This window comes from Pseudophryne corroboree, chromosome 4 (assembly GCF_028390025.1).
Source record: "Pseudophryne corroboree isolate aPseCor3 chromosome 4, aPseCor3.hap2, whole genome shotgun sequence".
In the NCBI taxonomy this organism is placed as follows: Eukaryota; Metazoa; Chordata; class Amphibia; order Anura; family Myobatrachidae; genus Pseudophryne; species Pseudophryne corroboree.
In genome coordinates, this window is record NC_086447.1 from 633505474 (window position 1) to 633527691 (window position 22218).

The 22218-nt window shown below is 35.8% G+C and overlaps 16 non-coding genes across 16 annotated transcripts; all 16 read left to right on the plus strand.

Moving 5' to 3' along the window:
• The first annotated feature begins 2752 nt into the window (after positions 1–2752).
• On the plus strand, positions 2753–2845 carry TRNAI-UAU (transfer RNA isoleucine (anticodon UAU)). The gene is given in 2 exon segments: positions 2753–2790; positions 2810–2845. It is a non-coding gene; the product is annotated as a tRNA-Ile (tRNA).
• A 1323-nt stretch (positions 2846–4168) lies between these two features.
• Positions 4169–4261, plus strand: TRNAI-UAU (transfer RNA isoleucine (anticodon UAU)). The gene is given in 2 exon segments: positions 4169–4206; positions 4226–4261. It is a non-coding gene; the product is annotated as a tRNA-Ile (tRNA).
• An 806-nt stretch (positions 4262–5067) lies between these two features.
• On the plus strand, positions 5068–5160 carry TRNAI-UAU (transfer RNA isoleucine (anticodon UAU)). The gene is given in 2 exon segments: positions 5068–5105; positions 5125–5160. It is a non-coding gene; the product is annotated as a tRNA-Ile (tRNA).
• Positions 5161–5973: 813 nt separating this feature from the next.
• Positions 5974–6066, plus strand: TRNAI-UAU (transfer RNA isoleucine (anticodon UAU)). The gene is given in 2 exon segments: positions 5974–6011; positions 6031–6066. It is a non-coding gene; the product is annotated as a tRNA-Ile (tRNA).
• A 1323-nt stretch (positions 6067–7389) lies between these two features.
• TRNAI-UAU (transfer RNA isoleucine (anticodon UAU)) lies at positions 7390–7482 on the plus strand. The gene is given in 2 exon segments: positions 7390–7427; positions 7447–7482. It is a non-coding gene; the product is annotated as a tRNA-Ile (tRNA).
• An 816-nt stretch (positions 7483–8298) lies between these two features.
• Positions 8299–8391, plus strand: TRNAI-UAU (transfer RNA isoleucine (anticodon UAU)). The gene is given in 2 exon segments: positions 8299–8336; positions 8356–8391. It is a non-coding gene; the product is annotated as a tRNA-Ile (tRNA).
• Positions 8392–9199: 808 nt separating this feature from the next.
• TRNAI-UAU (transfer RNA isoleucine (anticodon UAU)) lies at positions 9200–9292 on the plus strand. The gene is given in 2 exon segments: positions 9200–9237; positions 9257–9292. It is a non-coding gene; the product is annotated as a tRNA-Ile (tRNA).
• Positions 9293–10096: 804 nt separating this feature from the next.
• Positions 10097–10189, plus strand: TRNAI-UAU (transfer RNA isoleucine (anticodon UAU)). Its single transcript is given in 2 exon segments — positions 10097–10134; positions 10154–10189. It is a non-coding gene; the product is annotated as a tRNA-Ile (tRNA).
• A 1710-nt stretch (positions 10190–11899) lies between these two features.
• Positions 11900–11992, plus strand: TRNAI-UAU (transfer RNA isoleucine (anticodon UAU)). The gene is given in 2 exon segments: positions 11900–11937; positions 11957–11992. It is a non-coding gene; the product is annotated as a tRNA-Ile (tRNA).
• Positions 11993–12796: 804 nt separating this feature from the next.
• TRNAI-UAU (transfer RNA isoleucine (anticodon UAU)) lies at positions 12797–12889 on the plus strand. Its single transcript is given in 2 exon segments — positions 12797–12834; positions 12854–12889. It is a non-coding gene; the product is annotated as a tRNA-Ile (tRNA).
• Positions 12890–13701: 812 nt separating this feature from the next.
• TRNAI-UAU (transfer RNA isoleucine (anticodon UAU)) lies at positions 13702–13794 on the plus strand. The gene is given in 2 exon segments: positions 13702–13739; positions 13759–13794. It is a non-coding gene; the product is annotated as a tRNA-Ile (tRNA).
• Positions 13795–14598: 804 nt separating this feature from the next.
• On the plus strand, positions 14599–14691 carry TRNAI-UAU (transfer RNA isoleucine (anticodon UAU)). Its single transcript is given in 2 exon segments — positions 14599–14636; positions 14656–14691. It is a non-coding gene; the product is annotated as a tRNA-Ile (tRNA).
• An 809-nt stretch (positions 14692–15500) lies between these two features.
• On the plus strand, positions 15501–15593 carry TRNAI-UAU (transfer RNA isoleucine (anticodon UAU)). Its single transcript is given in 2 exon segments — positions 15501–15538; positions 15558–15593. It is a non-coding gene; the product is annotated as a tRNA-Ile (tRNA).
• Positions 15594–17301: 1708 nt separating this feature from the next.
• Positions 17302–17394, plus strand: TRNAI-UAU (transfer RNA isoleucine (anticodon UAU)). The gene is given in 2 exon segments: positions 17302–17339; positions 17359–17394. It is a non-coding gene; the product is annotated as a tRNA-Ile (tRNA).
• Positions 17395–19100: 1706 nt separating this feature from the next.
• TRNAI-UAU (transfer RNA isoleucine (anticodon UAU)) lies at positions 19101–19193 on the plus strand. Its single transcript is given in 2 exon segments — positions 19101–19138; positions 19158–19193. It is a non-coding gene; the product is annotated as a tRNA-Ile (tRNA).
• Positions 19194–19996: 803 nt separating this feature from the next.
• On the plus strand, positions 19997–20089 carry TRNAI-UAU (transfer RNA isoleucine (anticodon UAU)). The gene is given in 2 exon segments: positions 19997–20034; positions 20054–20089. It is a non-coding gene; the product is annotated as a tRNA-Ile (tRNA).
• The last annotated feature ends 2129 nt before the right edge of the window (positions 20090–22218 follow it).

Below are 22218 nucleotides of genomic sequence, written 5' to 3' on the forward strand. Positions count from 1 at the left end.
GAATAAAATCCACATCTAGCATAACCAATTAATGCTGCAAAGTGCTCCAGTGGCGCAATTGGTCAGCGCGTGAAACTTATAAGATAGTATCTGTTGAGCAATGCCAAGGTTATGAGTTCAAGCCTCACCTGGAGCATCTTTGTATACTGTTTTTTTTCCTTTTCTTATGTCATTAGTCATTGATTATAAACTGCTACCTTAATATTTAATATGATATTACAAAGGATGGAAGAAAGAAAGAAAAAACACAAACATGATTGTGTATTTAAGTTGTCAGCACACATCTGCTTTGGTTCAAATGCACTGCATATCTTCCTTCAGTCAGCCAACAAAACAGCAATGGAAAAGATTAACATACTGTTGGTAAAGCAGTTGCATCAAATTGATTTTCTGCAAAATAGCATGATAATCCATACTGACAGCTCTGGATAGTATTAGCACATTTCTTGCTGGACTTGGTAATGCAAAGAACACAGTAAACAGCTTCACTTTTTTTCAAAAATAAATAATTGACTATTAAAAACCTATCAGTCTTAAATAAGGACATCAGTAAGCACCACTGGCATAATGGATAAGGCACTGTTCTCCTAAGCCAGTGGTTGTAAGTTTAAGTCCCGTATGAGTTGGAAGTCATTACAGCAAGTGTCTCATCACTAGAGTTGATATTTTATCCTTGCTTCAACTGTAAAACAGTCTTGCAGTGTTTAGCTTGTAAAAAATGACCACAGAAGCTAAAATATGACATGAATTATGATAACATTGTTGTTGTTGTTGCTTTTTAAACCTTTTCTATCACAGTGGACAGCTTATTCAAATGCAATCTGGCATGCATGTTCCTTTGTTGCTCATCATTCATCACCAAAAATGATTTTCTTTTTCAATTCTTAAGACTGTACTGATTGTATTGAATAAAATCCACATCTAGCATAACCAATTAATGCTGCAAAGTGCTCCAGTGGCGCAATTAGTTAGCACACGGTACTTATAAGACAGTATCTGTTGAGCAATGCCGAGGTTGTGAGTTCAAGCCTCACCTGGAGCATCTTTGTATACTGTTTTTTTCCTTTTCTTATGTCATTAGTCATTGATTATAAACTGCTACCTTAATATTTAATATGATATTACAAAGGATGGAAGAAAGAAAGAAAAAACACAAACATGATTGTGCATTTAAGTTGTCAGCACACATCTGCTTTGGTTCAAATGCACTGCATATCTTCCTTCAGTCAGCCAACAAAACAGCAATGGAAAAGATTAACATACTGTTGGTAAAGCAGTTGCATCAAATTGATTTTCTGCAATATAGCATGATAATCCATACTGACAGCTCTGGATAGTACCAGCACATTTCTTGCTGGACTTGGTAATGCAAAGAACACAGTAAACAGCTTCACTTTTTCCTCAAAAATAAATAATTGACTATTAAAAACCTAACAGTCTTAAACAAGAACATCAGTAAGCACCACTGGCATAATGGATAAGTCACTGCCCTCCTAAGACAGGGGGTCCAAGTTCCATATGGGGTGGAAGTCATTACAGCAAGTGTCTCATCACTAGAGTTGATATTTTATCATTGCTTCAACTGTAAAACAGTCTTGCAGTGTTTAGCTTGCAAAAAATGACCACAGAAGCTAAAATATGACATTTATTATGATAACATTGTTGTTGGTTTTTTTTAAACCTTTTCTATCACAGTGGACAGCTTATTCAAGTGCCATCTGGCATGCATGTTCCTTTGTTGCTCATCATTCATCACCAAAAATGATTTTCTTTTTCAATTCTTATGACTGTACTGATTGCATTGAATAAAATCCACATCTAGCATAACCAATCAATGTTGCAAAGCGCTCCAGTGGCGCAATTGGTCAGCGCGCGGTACTTATAAGACAGTATCTGCTGAGCAATGCCGAGGTTGTGAGTTTAAGCCTTACCTGGAGCATCTTTGTATACTGTTTTTTTTTCCTTTTCTTATTTCATTAGTCATTGATTATAAACTGGTAGCCTTAATATTTAATATGATATTACAAAGGATGGAAGAAAGAAAGAAAACACACAAACATGATTGTGCATTTAAGTTGTCAGCACACATCTGCTTTGGTTCAAATGCACTGCATATCTTCCTTCAGTCAGCCAACAAAACAGCAATGGAAAAGAATAACATACTGTTGGTAAAGCAGTTGCATCAAATTGATTTTCTGCAATATAGCATGATAATCCATACTGACAGCTCTGGATAGTACCAGCACATTTCTTGCTGGACTTGGTAATGCAAAGAACACAGTAAACAGCTTCACTTTTTCCTCAAAAATAAATAATTGACTATTATAAACCTAACAGTCTTAAATAAGGACATCAGTAAGCACCACTGGCATAATGGATAAGGCACTGTTCTCCTAAGCCAGTGGTTGTGGGTTTAAGTCCCGTCTGAGTTGGAAGTCATTACAGCAAGTGTCTCATCACTTGAGTTGATATTTTATCCTTGCTTCAACTGTAAAACAGTCTTGCAGTGTTTAGCTTGTAAAAAATGACCACAGAAGATAAAATATGACATTAATTATGATAACATTGTTGTTGTTGTTTTTTAAACCTTTTCTATCACAGTGGACAGCTTATTCAAGTGCCATCTGGCATGCATGTTCCTTTGTTGCTCATCATTTATCACCAAAAATTATTTTCTTTTTCAATTCTTATGACTGTGCTGATTGTATTGAATAAAATCCACATCTAGCATAACCAATTAATGCTGCAAAGTGCTCCAGTGGCGCAATTGGTCAGCGCGCGGTACTTATAAGACAGTATCTGTTGAGCAATGCCGAGGTTGTGAGTTCAAGCCTCACCTAGAGCAGCTTTGTATAGTTTTTTTTTCCCTTTTTTTATGTCATTAGTCATTGATTATAAACTGCTACCTTAATATTTAATATGATATTACAAAGGATGGAAGAAAGAAAGAAAACACACAAACATGATTGTGCATTTAAGTTGTCAGCACACATCTGCTTTGGTTCAAATGCACTGTATATCTTCCTTCAGTCAGCAAACAAAACAGCAATGGAAAAGATTAACATACTGTTGGTAAAGCAGTTGCATCAAATTGATTTTCTGCAATATAGCATGATAATCCATACTGACAGCTCTGGATAGTAATAGCACATTTCTTGCTGGACTTGGTAATGCAAAGAACACAGTAAACAGCTTCACTTTTTTTCAAAAATAAATAATTGAATAAAATCCACATCTAGCATAACCAATTAATGCTGCAAAGTGCTCCAGTGGCGCAATTGGTCAGCGCGCGGTACTTATAAGACAGTATTTATTGAGCAATGCCGATGTTGTGAGTTCAAGCCTTACCTGGAGCATCTTTGTATACTGTTTTTTTTTCCTTTTCTTATGTCATTAGTCATTGATTATAAACTGGTAGCCTTAATATTTAATATGATATTACAAAGGATGGAAGAAAGAAAGAAAACACACAAACATGATTGTGCATTTAAGTTGTCAGCACACATCTGCTTTGGTTCAAATGCACTGCATATCTTCTTCAGTCAGCCAACAACACAGCAATGGAAAAGAATAACATACTGTTGGTAAAGCAGTTGTATCAAATTGATTTTCTGCAATATAGCATAATAATCCATACTGACAGCTCTGGATAGTACCAGCACATTTCTTGCTGGACTTGGTAATGCAAAGAACACAGTAAACAGCTTCACTTTTTCCTCAAAAATAAATAATTGACAATTATAAACCTAACAGTCTTAAATAAGGACATCAGTAAGCACCACTGGCATAATGGATAAGGCTCTGTTCTCCTAAGCCAGCGGTTGTGGGTTTAAGTCCCGTCTGAGTTGGAAGTCATTACAGCAAGTGTCTCATCACTTGAGTTGATATTTTATCCTTGCTTCAACTGTAAAACAGTCTTGCAGTGTTTAGCTTGTAAAAAATGACCACAGAAGCTAAAATATGACATTAATTATGATAACATTGTTGTTGTTGTTTTTTAAACCTTTTCTATCACAGTGGACAGCTTATTCAAGTGCCATCTGGCATGCATGTTCCTTTGTTGCTCATCATTTATCACCAAAAATTATTTTCTTTTTCAATTCTTATGACTGTACTGATTGTATTGAATAAAATCCACATCTAGCATAACCAATTAATGCTGCAAAGTGCTCCAGTGGCGCAATTGGTCAGCGCGCGGTACTTATAAGACAGTATCTGTTGAGCAATGCCGAGGTTGTGAGTTCAAGCCTTACCTGGAGCATCTTTGTATACTGTTTTTTTTCCTTTTCTTATGTCATTAGTCATTGATTATAAACTGGTAGCCTTAATATTTAATATGATATTACAAAGGATGGAAGAAAGAAAGAAAACACACAAACATGATTGTGCATTTAAGTTGTCAGCACACATCTGCTTTGGTTCAAATGCACTGCATATCTTCCTTCAGTCAGCCAACAAAACAGCAATGGAAAAGAATAGCATACTGTTGGTAAAGCAGTTGCATCAAATTGATTTTCTGCAATATAGCATGATAATCCATACTGACAGCTCTGGATAGTACCAGCACATTTCTTGCTGGACTTGGTAATGCAAAGAACACAGTAAACAGCTTCACTTTTTCCTCAAAAATAAATAATTGACTATTAAAAACCTAACAGTCTTAAACAAGAACATCAGTAAGCACCACTGGCATAATGGATAAGTCACTGCCCTCCTAAGACAGGGGGTCCAAGTTCCATATGGGGTGGAAGTCATTACAGCAAGTGTCTCATCACTAGAGTTGATATTTTATCATTGCTTCAACTGTAAAACAGTCTTGCAGTGTTTAGCTTGCAAAAAATGACCACAGAAGCTAAAATATGACATTTATTATGATAACATTGTTGTTGGTTTTTTTTAAACCTTTTCTATCACAGTGGACAGCTTATTCAAGTGCCATCTGGCATGCATGTTCCTTTGTTGCTCATCATTCATCACCAAAAATGATTTTCTTTTTCAATTCTTATGACTGTACTGATTGCATTGAATAAAATCCACATCTAGCATAACCAATCAATGTTGCAAAGCGCTCCAGTGGCGCAATTGGTCAGCGCGCGGTACTTATAAGACAGTATCTGCTGAGCAATGCCGAGGTTGTGAGTTCAAGCCTTACCTGGAGCATCTTTGTATACTGTTTTTTTTTCCTTTTCTTATTTCATTAGTCATTGATTATAAACTGGTAGCCTTAATATTTAATATGATATTACAAAGGATGGAAGAAAGAAAGAAAACACACAAACATGATTGTGCATTTAAGTTGTCAGCACACATCTGCTTTGGTTCAAATGCACTGCATATCTTCCTTCAGTCAGCCAACAAAACAGCAATGGAAAAGAATAACATACTGTTGGTAAAGCAGTTGCATCAAATTGATTTTCTGCAATATAGCATGATAATCCATACTGACAGCTCTGGATAGTACCAGCACATTTCTTGCTGGACTTGGTAATGCAAAGAACACAGTAAACAGCTTCACTTTTTCCTCAAAAATAAATAATTGACTATTATAAACCTAACAGTCTTAAATAAGGACATCAGTAAGCACCACTGGCATAATGGATAAGGCACTGTTCTCCTAAGCCAGTGGTTGTGGGTTTAAGTCCCGTCTGAGTTGGAAGTCATTACAGCAAGTGTCTCATCACTTGAGTTGATATTTTATCCTTGCTTCAACTGTAAAACAGTCTTGCAGTGTTTAGCTTGTAAAAAATGACCACAGAAGATAAAATATGACATTAATTATGATAACATTGTTGTTGTTGTTTTTTAAACCTTTTCTATCACAGTGGACAGCTTATTCAAGTGCCATCTGGCATGCATGTTCCTTTGTTGCTCATCATTTATCACCAAAAATTATTTTCTTTTTCAATTCTTATGACTGTGCTGATTGTATTGAATAAAATCCACATCTAGCATAACCAATTAATGCTGCAAAGTGCTCCAGTGGCGCAATTGGTCAGCGCGCGGTACTTATAAGACAGTATCTGTTGAGCAATGCCGAGGTTGTGAGTTCAAGCCTCACCTAGAGCAGCTTTGTATAGTTTTTTTTTCCCTTTTTTTATGTCATTAGTCATTGATTATAAACTGCTACCTTAATATTTAATATGATATTACAAAGGATGGAAGAAAGAAAGAAAACACACAAACATGATTGTGCATTTAAGTTGTCAGCACACATCTGCTTTGGTTCAAATGCACTGTATATCTTCCTTCAGTCAGCAAACAAAACAGCAATGGAAAAGATTAACATACTGTTGGTAAAGCAGTTGCATCAAATTGATTTTCTGCAATATAGCATGATAATCCATACTGACAGCTCTGGATAGTAATAGCACATTTCTTGCTGGACTTGGTAATGCAAAGAACACAGTAAACAGCTTCACTTTTTTTCAAAAATAAATAATTGAATAAAATCCACATCTAGCATAACCAATTAATGCTGCAAAGTGCTCCAGTGGCGCAATTGGTCAGCGCGCGGTACTTATAAGACAGTATTTATTGAGCAATGCCGATGTTGTGAGTTCAAGCCTTACCTGGAGCATCTTTGTATACTGTTTTTTTTTCCTTTTCTTATGTCATTAGTCATTGATTATAAACTGGTAGCCTTAATATTTAATATGATATTACAAAGGATGGAAGAAAGAAAGAAAACACACAAACATGATTGTGCATTTAAGTTGTCAGCACACATCTGCTTTGGTTCAAATGCACTGCATATCTTCTTCAGTCAGCCAACAACACAGCAATGGAAAAGAATAACATACTGTTGGTAAAGCAGTTGTATCAAATTGATTTTCTGCAATATAGCATAATAATCCATACTGACAGCTCTGGATAGTACCAGCACATTTCTTGCTGGACTTGGTAATGCAAAGAACACAGTAAACAGCTTCACTTTTTCCTCAAAAATAAATAATTGACAATTATAAACCTAACAGTCTTAAATAAGGACATCAGTAAGCACCACTGGCATAATGGATAAGGCTCTGTTCTCCTAAGCCAGCGGTTGTGGGTTTAAGTCCCGTCTGAGTTGGAAGTCATTACAGCAAGTGTCTCATCACTTGAGTTGATATTTTATCCTTGCTTCAACTGTAAAACAGTCTTGCAGTGTTTAGCTTGTAAAAAATGACCACAGAAGCTAAAATATGACATTAATTATGATAACATTGTTGTTGTTGTTTTTTAAACCTTTTCTATCACAGTGGACAGCTTATTCAAGTGCCATCTGGCATGCATGTTCCTTTGTTGCTCATCATTTATCACCAAAAATTATTTTCTTTTTCAATTCTTATGACTGTACTGATTGTATTGAATAAAATCCACATCTAGCATAACCAATTAATGCTGCAAAGTGCTCCAGTGGCGCAATTGGTCAGCGCGCGGTACTTATAAGACAGTATCTGTTGAGCAATGCCGAGGTTGTGAGTTCAAGCCTTACCTGGAGCATCTTTGTATACTGTTTTTTTTCCTTTTCTTATGTCATTAGTCATTGATTATAAACTGGTAGCCTTAATATTTAATATGATATTACAAAGGATGGAAGAAAGAAAGAAAACACACAAACATGATTGTGCATTTAAGTTGTCAGCACACATCTGCTTTGGTTCAAATGCACTGCATATCTTCCTTCAGTCAGCCAACAAAACAGCAATGGAAAAGAATAGCATACTGTTGGTAAAGCAGTTGCATCAAATTGATTTTCTGCAATATAGCATGATAATCCATACTGACAGCTCTGGATAGTACCAGCACATTTCTTGCTGGACTTGGTAATGCAAAGAACACAGTAAACAGCTTCACTTTTTCCTCAAAAATAAATAATTGACTATTATAAACCTAACAGTCTTAAATAAGGACATCAGTAAGCACCACTGGCATAATGGATAAGGCACTGTTCTCCTAAGCCAGTGGTTGTGGGTTTAAGTCCCGTCTGAGTTGGAAGTCATTACAGCAAGTGTCTCATCACTTGAGTTGATATTTTATCCTTGCTTCAACTGTAAAACAGTCTTGCAGTGTTTAGCTTGTAAAAAATGACCACAGAAGCAAAAATATGACATTAATTATGATAACATTGTTGTTGTTGTTGTTGTTTTTTAAACCTTTTCTATCACAGTGGACATCTATTCAAGTGCCATCTGGCATGCATGTTCCTTTGTTGCTCATCATTTATCACCAAAAATTATTTTTTTTTCAATTCTTATGACTGTACTGATTGTATTGAATAAAATCCACATCTAGCATAACCAATTAATGCTGCAAAGAGCTCCAGTGGCGCAATTGGTCAGCGCGCGGTACTTATAAAACTGTATCTGTTGAGCAATGCCGAGGTTGTGAGTTCAAGCCTCACCTAGAGCAGCTTTGTATAGTTTTTTTTTTCTTTTTTTATGTCATTAGTCATTGATTATAAACTGCTACCTTAATATTTAATATGATATTACAAAGGGTGGAAGAAATAAAGAAAAAACACAAACATGATTGTGCATTTAAGTTGTCAGCACACATCTGCTTTGGTTCAAATGCACTGCATATCTTCCTTCAGTAGCCAACAAAACAGCAATGGAAAAGATTAACATACTGTTGGTAAAGCAGTTGCATCAAATTGATTTTCTGCAATATAGCATGATAATCCATACTGACAGCTCTAGATAGTATTAGCACATTTCTTGCTGGACTTGGTAATGCAAAGAACACAGTAAACAGCTTCACTTTTTTTCAAAAATAAATAATTGACTATTAAAAACCTATCAGTCTTAAATAAGGACATCAGTAAGCACCACTGGCATAATGGATAAGGCACTGTTCTCCTAAGCCAGTGGTTGTGGGTTTAAGTCCCGTCTGAGTTGGAAGTCATTACAGCAAGTGTCTCATCACTTGAGTTGATATTTTATCCTTGCTTCAACTGTAAAACAGTCTTGCAGTGTTTAGCTTGTAAAAAATGACCACAGAAGCTAAAATATGACATTAATTATGATAACATTGTTGTTGTTGTTTTTTAAACCTTTTCTATCACCGTGGACAGCTTATTCAAGTGCCATCTGGCATGCATTTTTCTTTGTTGCTCATCATTCATCACCAAAAATGATTTTCTTTTTCAATTCTTATGACTGTACTGATTGTATTGAATAAAATCCACATCTAGCATAACCAATTAATGCTGCAAAGTGCTCCAGTGGCGCAATTGGTCAGCGTGCGGTACTTATAAAACAGTATCTGTTGAGCAATGCCGAGGTTGTGAGTTCAAGCCTCACCTGGAGCATCTTTGTATACTGTTTTTTTTTCCTTTTCTTATGTCATTAGTCATTGATTATAAACTGCTACCTTAATATTTAATATGATATTACAAAGGATGGAAGAAAGAAAGAAAAAACACAAACATGATTGTGCATTTAAGTTGTCAGCACACATCTGCTTTGGTTCAAATGCACTGCATATCTTCCTTCAGTCAGCCAACATAACAGCAATGGAAAAGATTAACATACTGTTGGTAAAGCAGTTGCATCAAATTGATTTTCTGCAATATAGCATGATAATCCATACTGACAGCTCTGAATAGTACCAGCACATTTCTTGCTGGACTTGGTAATGCAAAGAACACAGTAAACAGCTTCACTTTTTCCTCAAAAATAAATAATTGACTATTAAAAACCTAACAGTCTTAAATAAGAACATCAGTAAGCACCACTGGCATAATGGATAAGTCACTGCCCTCCTAAGACAGGGGTCCAAGTTCCATATGGGGTGGAAGTCATTACAGCAAGTGTCTCATCACTAGAATTGATATTTTATCCTTGCTTCGACGGTAAAACAGTCTTGCAGTGTTTAGCTTGCAAAAAATGACCACAGAAGCTAAAATATGACATTTATTATGATAACATTGTTGTTGTTTTTTTTAAACATTTTCTATCACCGTGGACATCTTATTTAAGTACCATCTGGCATGCATGTTCCTTTGTTGCTCATCATTTATCACCAAAAATGATTTTCTTTTTCAATTCTTATGACTGTACTGATTGCATTGAATAAAATCCACATCTAGCATAACCAATCAATGTTGCAAAGCGCTCCAGTGGCGCAGTTGGTCAGCGCGCGGTACTTATAAGACAGTATCTGTTGAGCAATGCCGAGGTTGTGAGTTCAAGCCTTACCTGGAGCATCTTTGTATATTGTTTTTTTTCCTTTTCTTATGTCATTAGTCATTGATTATAAACTGGTAGCCTTAATATTTAATATGATATTACAAAGGATGGAAGAAAGAAAGAAAACACACAAACATGATTGTGCATTTAAGTTGTCAGCACACATCTGCTTTGGTTCAAATGCACTGCATATCTTCCTTCAGTCAGCCAACAAAACAGCAATGGAAAAGAATAACATACTGTTGGTAAAGCAGTTGCATCAAATTGATTTTCTGCAATATAGCATGATAATCCATACTGACAGCTCTGGATAGTACCAGCACATTTCTTGCTGGACTTGGTAATGCAAAGAACACAGTAAACAGCTTCACTTTTTCCTCAAAAATAAATAATTGACTATTATAAACCTAACAGTCTTAAATAATGACATCAGTAAGCACCACTGGCATAATGGATAAGGCTCTGTTCTCCTAAGCCAGTGGTTGTGGGTTTAAGTCCCGTCTGAGTTGGAAGTCATTACAGCAAGTGTCTCATCACTTGAGTTGATATTTTATCCTTGCTTCAACTGTAAAACAGTCTTGCAGTGTTTAGCTTGTAAAAAATGACCACAGAAGCTAAAATATGACATTAGTTATGATAACATTGTTGTTGTTGTTTTTTAAACCTTTTCTATCACAGTGGACAGCTTATTCAAGTGCCATCTGGCATGCATGTTCCTTTGTTGCTCATCATTTATCACCAAAAATTATTTTCTTTTTCAATTCTTATGACTGTACTGATTGTATTGAATAAAATCCACATCTAGCATAACCAATTAATGCTGCAAAGTGCTCCAGTGGCGCAATTGGTCAGCGCGCGGTACTTATAAGACAGTATCTGTTGAACAATGCCGATGTTGTGAGTTCAAGCCTCACCTAGAGCAGCTTTGTATAGTTTTTTTTTTTCCTTTTTTTATGTCATTAGTCATTGATTATAAACTGCTACCTTAATATTTAATATGATATTACAAAGGATGGAAGAAAGAAAGAAAAAACACAAACATGATTGTGCATTTAAGTTGTCAGCACACATCAGCTTTGGTTCAAATGCACTGCATATCTTCCTTCAGTCAGCCAACAAAACAGCAATGGAAAAGATTAACATACTGTTGGTAAAGCAGTTGCATCAAATTGATTTTCTGCAATATAGCATGATAATCCATACTGACAGCTCTGGATAGTAATAGCACATTTCTTGCTGGACTTGGTAATGCAAAGAACACAGTAAACAGCTTCACTTTTTCCTCAAAAATAAATAATTGACTATTAAAAACCTAACAGTCCTAAATAAGAACATCACTAAGCACCACTGGCATAATGGATAAGTCACTGCCCTCCTAAGACAGGGGGTCCAAGTTCCTTATGGGGTGGAAGTCATTACATCAAGTGTCTCATCACTAGAGTTGATATTTTATCCTTGCTTCAACTGTAAAACAGTCTTGCAGTGTTTAGCTTTCAAAAAATGACCACAGAAGCTAAAATATGACATTTATTATGATAACATTGTTGTTGTTTGTTTTAAACCTTTTCTATCACAGTGGACAGCTTATTCAAGTGCCATCTGGCATGCATGTTCCTTTGTTGCTCATCATTCATCACCAAAAATGATTTTCTTTTTCAATTCTTATGACTATACTGATTGCATTGAATAAAATCCACATCTAGATTAACCAATCAATGTTGCAAAGCGCTCCAGTGGCGCAATTGGTCAGCGCGCGGTACTTATAAGACAGTATCTGTTGAGCAATGCCGAGGTTGTGAGTTCAAGCCTCACCTGGAGCATCTTTGTATACTGTTTTTTTTTCCTTTTCTTATGTCATTAGTCATTGATTATAAACTGCTACCTTAATATTTAATATGATATTACAAAGGATGGAAGAAAGAAAGAAAAAACACAAACATGATTGTGCATTTAAGTTGTCAGCACACATCTGCTTTGGTTCAAATGCACTGCATATCTTCCTTCAGTCAGCCAACATAACAGCAATGGAAAAGATTAACATACTGTTGGTAAAGCAGTTGCATCAAATTGTTTTTCTGCAATATAGCATGATAATCCATACTGACAGCTCTGAATAGTACCAGCACATTTCTTGCTGGACTTGGTAATGCAAAGAACACAGTAAACAGCTTCACTTTTTCCTCAAAAATAAATAATTGACTATTAAAAACCTAACAGTCTTAAATAAGAACATCAGTAAGCACCACTGGCATAATGGATAAGTCACTGCCCTCCTAAGACAGGGGTCCAAGTTCCATATGGGGTGGAAGTCATTACAGCAAGTGTCTCATCACTAGAATTGATATTTTATCCTTGCTTCGACTGTAAAACAGTCTTGCAGTGTTTAGCTTGCAAAAAATGACCACATAAGCTAAAATATGACATTTATTATGATAACATTGTTGTTGTTTTTTTTAAACATTTTCTATCACCGTGGACATCTTATTTAAGTACCATCTGGCATGCATGTTCCTTTGTTGCTCATCATTTATCACCAAAAATGATTTTCTTTTTCAATTATTATGACTGTACTGATTGCATTGAATAAAATCCACATCTAGCATAACCAATCAATGTTGCAAAGCGCTCCAGTGGTGCAATTGGTCAGCGCGCGGTACTTATAAGACAGTATCTGTTGAGCAATGCCGAGGTTGTGAGTTCAAGCCTCACCTGGAGCATCTTTGTATACTGATTTTTTTCCTTTTCTTATGTCATTAGTCATTGATTATAAACTTGTAGCCTTAATATTTAATATGATATTACAAAGGATGGAAGAAAGAAAGAAAACACACAAACATGATTGTGCATTTAAGTTGTCAGCACACATCTGCTTTGGTTCAAATGCACTGCATATCTTCCTTCAGTCAGCCAACAAAACAGCAATGGAAAAGATTAACATACTGTTGGTAAAGCAGTTGCATCAAATTGATTTTCTGCAATATAGCATGATAATCCATACTGACAGCTCTGGATAGTAATAGCACATTTCTTGCTGGACTTGGTAATGCAAAGAACACAGTAAACAGCTTCACTTTTTTCAAAAATAAATAATTGACTATTAAAAACCTATCAGTCTTAAATAAGGGCATCAGTAAGCACCACTGGCATAATGGATAAGGCACTGCTCTCCTAAACCAGTGGTTGTGGGTTTAAGTCCCGTCTGAGTTGGAAGTCATTACAGCAAGTGTCTCATCACTTGAGTTGATATTTTATCCTTGCTTCAACTGTAAAAATGTCTTGCAGTGTTTAGCTTGTAAAAAATGACCACAGAAGCTAAAATATGACATTAATTATGATAACATTGTTGTTGTTGTTGTTTTTTAAACCTTTTCTATCACCGTGGACAGCTTATTCAAGTGCTTCTAGCATGCATGTTCCTTTGTTGCTCATCATTCATCACCAAAAATGATTTTCATTTTCAATTCTTATGACTGTACTGATTGTATTGAATAAAATCCACATCTAGCATAACCAATTAACGCTGCAAAGTGCTCCAGTGGTGCAATTGGTCAGCGCGCGGTACTTATAAGACAGTATCTGTTGAGCAATGCCGAGGTTGTGAGTTCAAGCCTCACCTGGAGCATCTTTGTATACTGTTTTTTTTTCCTTTTCTTATGTCATTAGTCATTGATTATAAACTGCTACCTTAATATTTAATATGATATTACAAAGGATGGAAGAAAGAAAGAAAAAACACAAACATGATTGTGCATTTAACTTGTCAGCACACATCTGCTTTGGTTCAAATGCACTGCATATCTTCCTTCAGTCAGCCAACATAACAGCAATGGAAAAGATTAACATACTGTTGGTAAAGCAGTTGCATCAAATTGATTTTCTGCAATATAGCATGATAATCCATACTGACAGCTCTGAATAGTACCAGCACATTTCTTGCTGGAATTGGTAATGAAAAGAACACAGTAAACAGCTTCACTTTTTCCTCAAAAATAAATAATTGACTATTAAAAACCTAACAGTCTTAAATAAGAACATCAGTAAGCACCACTGGCATAATGGATAAGTCACTGCCCTCCTAAGACAGGGGTCCAAGTTCCATATGGGGTGGAAGTCATTACAGCAAGTGTCTCATCACTAGAATTGATATTTTATCCTTGCTTCGACTGTAAAACAGTCTTGCAGTGTTTAGCTTGCAAAAAATGACCACATAAGCTAAAATATGACATTTATTATGATAACATTGTTGTTGTTTTTTTTAAACATTTTCTATCACCGTGGACATCTTATTTAAGTACCATCTGGCATGCATGTTCCTTTGTTGCTCATCATTTATCACCAAAAATGATTTTCTTTTTCAATTATTATGACTGTACTGACTGCATTGAATAAAATCCACATCTAGCATAACCAATCAATGTTGCAAAGCGCTCCAGTGGTGCAATTGGTCAGCGCGCGGTACTTATAAGACAGTATCTGTTGAGCAATGCCGAGGTTGTGAGTTCAAGCCTCACCTGGAGCATCTTTGTATACTGATTTTTTTCCTTTTCTTATGTCATTAGTCATTGATTATAAACTTGTAGCCTTAATATTTAATATGATATTACAAAGGATGGAAGAAAGAAAGAAAACACACAAACATGATTGTGCATTTAAGTTGTCAGCACACATCTGCTTTGGTTCAAATGCACTGCATATCTTCCTTCAGTCAGCCAACAAAACAGCAATGGAAAAGATTAACATACTGTTGGTAAAGCAGTTGCATCAAATTGATTTTCTGCAATATAGCATGATAATCCATACTGACAGCTCTGGATAGTAATAGCACATTTCTTGCTGGACTTGGTAATGCAAAGAACACAGTAAACAGCTTCACTTTTTTCAAAAATAAATAATTGACTATTAAAAACCTATCAGTCTTAAATAAGGACATCAGTAAGCACCACTGGCATAATGGATAAGGCACTGCTCTCCTAAGCCAGTGGTTGTGGGTTTAAGTCCTGTCTGAGTTGGAAGTCATTACAGCAAGTGTCTCATCCCTTGAGTTGATATTTTATCCATGCTTCAACTGTAAAAATGTCTTGCAGTGTTTAGCTTGTAAAAAATGACCACAGAAGCTAAAATATGACATTAATTATGATAACATTGTTGTTGTTGTTTTTTAAACCTTTTCTATCACCGTGGACAGCTTATTCAAGTGCTTCTAGCATGCATGTTCCTTTGTTGCTCATCATTCATCACCAAAAATGATTTTCATTTTCAATTCTTATGACTGTACTGATTGTATTGAATAAAATCCACATCTAGCATAACCAATTAACGCTGCAAAGTGCTCCAGTGGTGCAATTGGTCAGCGCGCGGTACTTATAAGACAGTATCTGTTGAGCAATGCCGAGGTTGTGAGTTCAAGCCTCACCTGGAGCATCTTTGTATACTGTTTTTTTTCTTTTCTTATGTCATTAGTCATTGATTATAAACTGCTACCTTAATATTTAATATGATATTACAAAGGATGGAAGAAAGAAAGAAAAAACACAAACATGATTGTGCATTTAACTTGTCAGCACACATCTGCTTTGGTTCAAATGCACTGCATATCTTCCTTCAGTCAGCCAACAAAACAGCAATGGAAAAGATTAACATACTGTTGGTAAAGCAGTTGCATCAAATTGATTTTCTGCAATATAGCATGATAATCCATACTGACAGCTCTGGATAGTACCAGCACATTTCTTGCTGGACTTGGTAATGCAAAGAACACAGTAAACAGCTTCACTTTTTCCTCAAAAATAAATAATTGACTATTAAAAACCTAACAGTCTTAAATATGAACATCACTAAGCACCACTGGCATAATGGATAAGTCACTGCCCTCCTAAGACAGGGGGTCCAAGTTCCATATGGGGTGGAAGTCATTACAGCAAGTGTCTCATCACTAGAGTTGATATTTTATCCTTGCTTCAACTGTAAAACAGTCTTGCAGTGTTTAGCTTGCAAAAAATGACCACAGAAGCTAAAATATGACATTTATTATGATAACATTGTTGTTGTTTGTTTTAAACCTTTTCTATCACAGTGGACAGCTTATTCAAGTGCCATCTGGCATGCATGTTCCTTTGTTGCTCATCATTCATCACCAAAAATGATTTTCTTTTTCAATTCTTATGACTGTACTGATTGCATTGAATAAAATCCACATCTAGCATAACCAACGAATGTGGCAAAGCGCTCCAGTGGCGCAATTGGTCAGCGCGCGGTACTTATAAAACAGTATCTGTTGAGCAATGCCGAGGTTGTGAGTTCAAGCCTTACCTGGAGTATCTTTGTATACTGTTTTTTTTCCTTTTCTTATGTCATTAGTCATTGATTATAAACTGGTAGCCTTAATATTTAATATGATATTACAAAGGATGGAAGAAAGAAAGAAAACACACAAACATGATTGTGCATTTAAGTTGTCAGCACACATCTGCTTTGGTTCAAATGCACTGCATATCTTCCTTCAGTCAGCCAACAAAACAGCAATGGAAAAGAATAACATACTGTTGGTAAAGCAGTTGCATCAAATTGATTTTCTGCAATATAGCATGATAATCCATACTGACAGCTCTGGATAGTACCAGCACATTTCTCGCTGGACTTGGTAATGCAAAGAACACAGTAAATAGCTTCACTTTTTCCTCAAAAATAAATAATTGACTATTATAAACCTAACAGTCTTAAATAAGGACATCAGTAAGCACCACTGGCATAATGGATAAGGCACTGTTCTCCTAAGCCAGTGTTTGTGGGTTTAAGTCCCGTCTGAGTTGGAAGTCATTACAGCAAGTGTCTCATCACTTGAGTTGATATTTTATCCTTGCTTCAACTGTAAAACAGTCTTGCAGTGTTTAGCTTGTAAAAAATGACCACAGAAGCTAAAATATGACATTAATTATGATAACATTGTTGTTGTTGTTTTTTAAACCTTTTCTATCACAGTGGACAGCTTATTCAAGTGCCATCTGGCATGCATGTTCCTTTGTTGCTCATCATTTATCACCAAAAATTATTTTCTTTTTCAATTCTTATGACTGTACTGATTGTATTGAATAAAATCCACATCTAGCATAACCAATTAATGCTGCAAAGTGCTCCAGTGGCGCAATTGGTCAGCGCGCGGTACTTATAAGACAGTATCTGTTGAGCAATGCCGAGGTTGTGAGTTCAAGCCTCACCTGGAGCATCTTTGTATACTGTTTTTTTTTCCTTTTCTTATGTCATTAGTCATTGATTATAAACTGCTACCTTAATATTTAATATGATATTACAAAGGATGGAAGAAAGAAAGAAAAAACACAAACATGATTGTGCATTTAAGTTGTCAGCACACATCTGCTTTGGTTCAAATGCACTGCATATCTTCCTTCAGTTAGCCAACATAACAGCAATGGAAAAGATTAACATACTGTTGGTAAAGCAGTTGCATCAAATTGATTTTCTGCAATATAGCATGATAATCCATACTGACAGCTCTGAATAGTACCAGCACATTTCTTGCTGGACTTGGTAATGCAAAGAACACAGTAAACAGCTTCACTTTTTCCTCAAAAATAAATAATTGACTATTAAAAACCTAACAGTCTTAAATAAGAACATCAGTAAGCACCACTGGCATAATGGATAAGTCACTGCCCTCCTAAGACAGGGGTCCAAGTTCCATATGGGGTGGAAGTCATTACAGCAAGTGTCTCATCACTAGAATTGATATTTTATCCTTGCTTCGACTGTAAAACAGTCTTGCAGTGTTTAGCTTGCAAAAAATGACCACATAAGCTAAAATATGACATTTATTATGATAACATTGTTGTTGTTTTTTTTAAACATTTTCTATCACCGTAGACATCTTATTTAAGTACCATCTGGCATGCATGTTCCTTTGTTGCTCATCATTTATCACCAAAAATGATTTTCTTTTTCAATTATTATGACTGTACTGACTGCATTGAATAAAATCCACATCTAGCATAACCAATCAATGTTGCAAAGTGCTCCAGTGGTGCAATTGGTCAGCGTGTGGTACTTATAAGACAGTATCTGTTGAGCAATGCCGAGGTTGTGAGTTCAAGCCTCACCTGGAGCATCTTTGTATACTGATTTTTTTCCTTTTCTTATGTCATTAGTCATTGATTATAAACTTGTAGCCTTAATATTTAATATGATATTACAAAGGATGGAAGAAAGAAAGAAAACACACAAACATGATTGTGCATTTAAGTTGTCAGCACACATCTGCTTTGGTTCAAATGCACTGCATATCTTCCTTCAGTCAGCCAACAAAACAGCAATGGAAAAGATTAACATACTGTTGGTAAAGCAGTTGCATCAAATTGATTTTCTGCAATATAGCATGATAATCCATACTGACAGCTCTGGATAGTAATAGCACATTTCTTGCTGGACTTGGTAATGCAAAGAACACAGTAAACAGCTTCACTTTTTTCAAAAATAAATAATTGACTATTAAAAACCTATCAGTCTTAAATAAGGACATCAGTAAGCACCACTGGCATAATGGATAAGGCACTGCTCTCCTAAGCCAGTGGTTGTGGGTTTAAGTCCCGTCTGAGTTGGAAGTCATTACAGCAAGTGTCTCATCACTTGAGTTGATATTTTATCCTTGCTTCAACTGTAAAAATGTCTTGCAGTGTTTAGCTTGTAAAAAATGACCACAGAAGCTAAAATATGACATTAATTATGATAACATTGTTGTTGTTGTTTTTTAAACCTTTTCTATCACCGTGGACAGCTTATTCAAGTGCTTCTAGCATGCATGTTCCTTTGTTGCTCATCATTCATCACCAAAAATGATTTTCATTTTCAATTCTTATGACTGTACTGATTGTATTGAATAAAATCCACATCTAGCATAACCAATTAACGCTGCAAAGTGCTCCAGTGGTGCAATTGGTCAGCGCGCGGTACTTATAAGACAGTATCTGTTGAGCAATGCCGAGGTTGTGAGTTCAAGCCTCACCTGGAGCATCTTTGTATACTGTTTTTTTCCTTTTCTTATGTCATTAGTCATTGATTATAAACTGCTACCTTAATATTTAATATGATATTACAAAGGATGGAAGAAAGAAAGAAAAAACACAAACATGATTGTGCATTTAACTTGTCAGCACACATCTGCTTTGGTTCAAATGCACTGCATATCTTCCTTCAGTCAGCCAACAAAACAGCAATGGAAAAGATTAACATACTGTTGGTAAAGCAGTTGCATCAAATTGATTTTCTGCAATATAGCATGATAATCCATACTGACAGCTCTGGATAGTACCAGCACATTTCTTGCTGGACTTGGTAATGCAAAGAACACAGTAAACAGCTTCACTTTTTCCTCAAAAATAAATAATTGACTATTAAAAACCTAACAGTCTTAAATATGAACATCACTAAGCACCACTGGCATAATGGATAAGTCACTGCCCTCCTAAGACAGGGGGTCCAAGTTCCATATGGGGTGGAAGTCATTACAGCAAGTGTCTCATCACTAGAGTTGATATTTTATCCTTGCTTCAACTGTAAAACAGTCTTGCAGTGTTTAGCTTGCAAAAAATGACCACAGAAGCTAAAATATGACATTTATTATGATAACATTGTTGTTGTTTGTTTTAAACCTTTTCTATCACAGTGGACAGCTTATTCAAGTGCCATCTGGCATGCATGTTCCTTTGTTGCTCATCATTCATCACCAAAAATGATTTTCTTTTTCAATTCTTATGACTGTACTGATTGCATTGAATAAAATCCACATCTAGCATAACCAATGAATGTGGCAAAGCGCTCCAGTGGCGCAATTGGTCAGCGCGCGGTACTTATAAAACAGTATCTGTTGAGCAATGCCGAGGTTGTGAGTTCAAGCCTTACCTGGAGCATCTTTGTATACTGTTTTTTTTCCTTTTCTTATGTCATTAGTCATTGATTATAAACTGGTAGCCTTAATATTTAATATGATATTACAAAGGATGGAAGAAAGAAAGAAAACACACAAACATGATTGTGCATTTAAGTTGTCAGCACACATCTGCTTTGGTTCAAATGCACTGCATATCTTCCTTCAGTCAGCCAACAAAACAGCAATGGAAAAGAATAACATACTGTTGGTAAAGCAGTTGCATCAAATTGATTTTCTGCAATATAGCATGATAATCCATACTGACAGCTCTGGATAGTACCAGCACATTTCTCGCTGGACTTGGTAATGCAAAGAACACAGTAAATAGCTTCACTTTTTCCTCAAAAATAAATAATTGACTATTATAAACCTAACAGTCTTAAATAAGGACATCAGTAAGCACCACTGGCATAATGGATAAGGCACTGTTCTCCTAAGCCAGTGTTTGTGGGTTTAAGTCCCGTCTGAGTTGGAAGTCATTACAGCAAGTGTCTCATCACTTGAGTTGATATTTTATCCTTGCTTCAACTGTAAAACAGTCTTGCAGTGTTTAGCTTGTAAAAAATGACCACAGAAGCTAAAATATGACATTAATTATGATAACATTGTTGTTGTTGTTGTTTTTTAAACCTTTTCTATCACCGTGGACAGCTTATTCAAGTGCCATCTGGCATGCATGTTTCTTTGTTGCTCATCATTCATCACCAAAAATGATTTTCTTTTTCAATTCTTATGACTGTACTGATTGTATTGAATAAAATCCGCATCTAGCATAACCAATCAATGCTGCAAAGTGCTCCAGTGGCGCAATTGGTCAGTGTACGGTACTTATAAGACAGTATCTGTTGAGCAATGCCGAGGTTGTGAGTTCAAGCCTCACCTGGAGCATCTTTGTATACTGTTTTTTTTTCCCTGTTCTTATGTCATTAGTCATTGATTATAAACTGCTACCTTAATATTTAATATGATATTACAAAGGATGGAAGAAAGAAAGAAAACACACAAACATGATTGTGCTTTTAAGTTGTCAGCACACATCTGCTTTGGTTCAAATGCACTGCATATCTTCCTTCAGTCAGCCAACATAACAGCAATGGAAAAGATTAACATACTGTTGGTAAAGCAGTTGCATCAAATTGATTTTCTGCAATATAGCATGATAATCCATACTGACAGCTCTGAATAGTACCAGCACATTTCTTGCTGGACTTGGTAATGCAAAGAACACAGTAAACAGCTTCACTTTTTCCTCAAAAATAAATAATTGACTATTAAAAACCTAACAGTTTTAAATAAGAACATCAGTAAGCACCACTGGCATAATGGATAAGTCACTGCCCTCCTAAGACAGGGGTCCAAGTTCCATATGGGGTGGAAGTCATTACAGCAAGTGTCTCATCACTAGAATTGATATTTTATCCTTGCTTCGACTGTAAAACAGTCTTGCAGTGTTTAGCTTGCAAAAAATGACCACAGAAGCTAAAATATGACATTTATTATAATAACATTGTTGTTGTTTTTTTTAAACATTTTCTATCACCGTGGACATCTTATTTAAGTGCCATCTGGCATGCATGTTCCTTTGTTGCTCATCATTTATCACCAAAAATGATTTTCTTTTTCAATTCTTATGACTGTACTGATTGCATTGAATAAAATCCACATCTAGCATAACCAATCAATGTTGCAAAGCGCTCCAGTGGCGCAATTGGTCAGCGCACGGTATTTATAAGACAGTATCTGTTGAACAATGCCGAGGTTATGAGTTCAAGCCTCACCTGGAGCATCTTTGTATACTGATTTTTTTCCTTTTCTTATGTCATTAGTCATTGATTATAAATTTGTAGCCTTAATATTTAATATGATATTACAAAGGATGGAAGAAAGAAAGAAAACACACAAACATGATTGTGCATTTAAGTTGTCAGCACACATCTGCTTTGGTTCAAATGCACTGCATATCTTCCTTCAGTCAGCCAACAAAACAGCAATGGAAAAGAATAACATACTGTTGGTAAAGCAGTTGCATCAAATTGATTTTCTGCAATATAGCATGATAATCCATACTGACAGCTCTGGATAGTACCAGCACATTTCTTGCTGGACTTG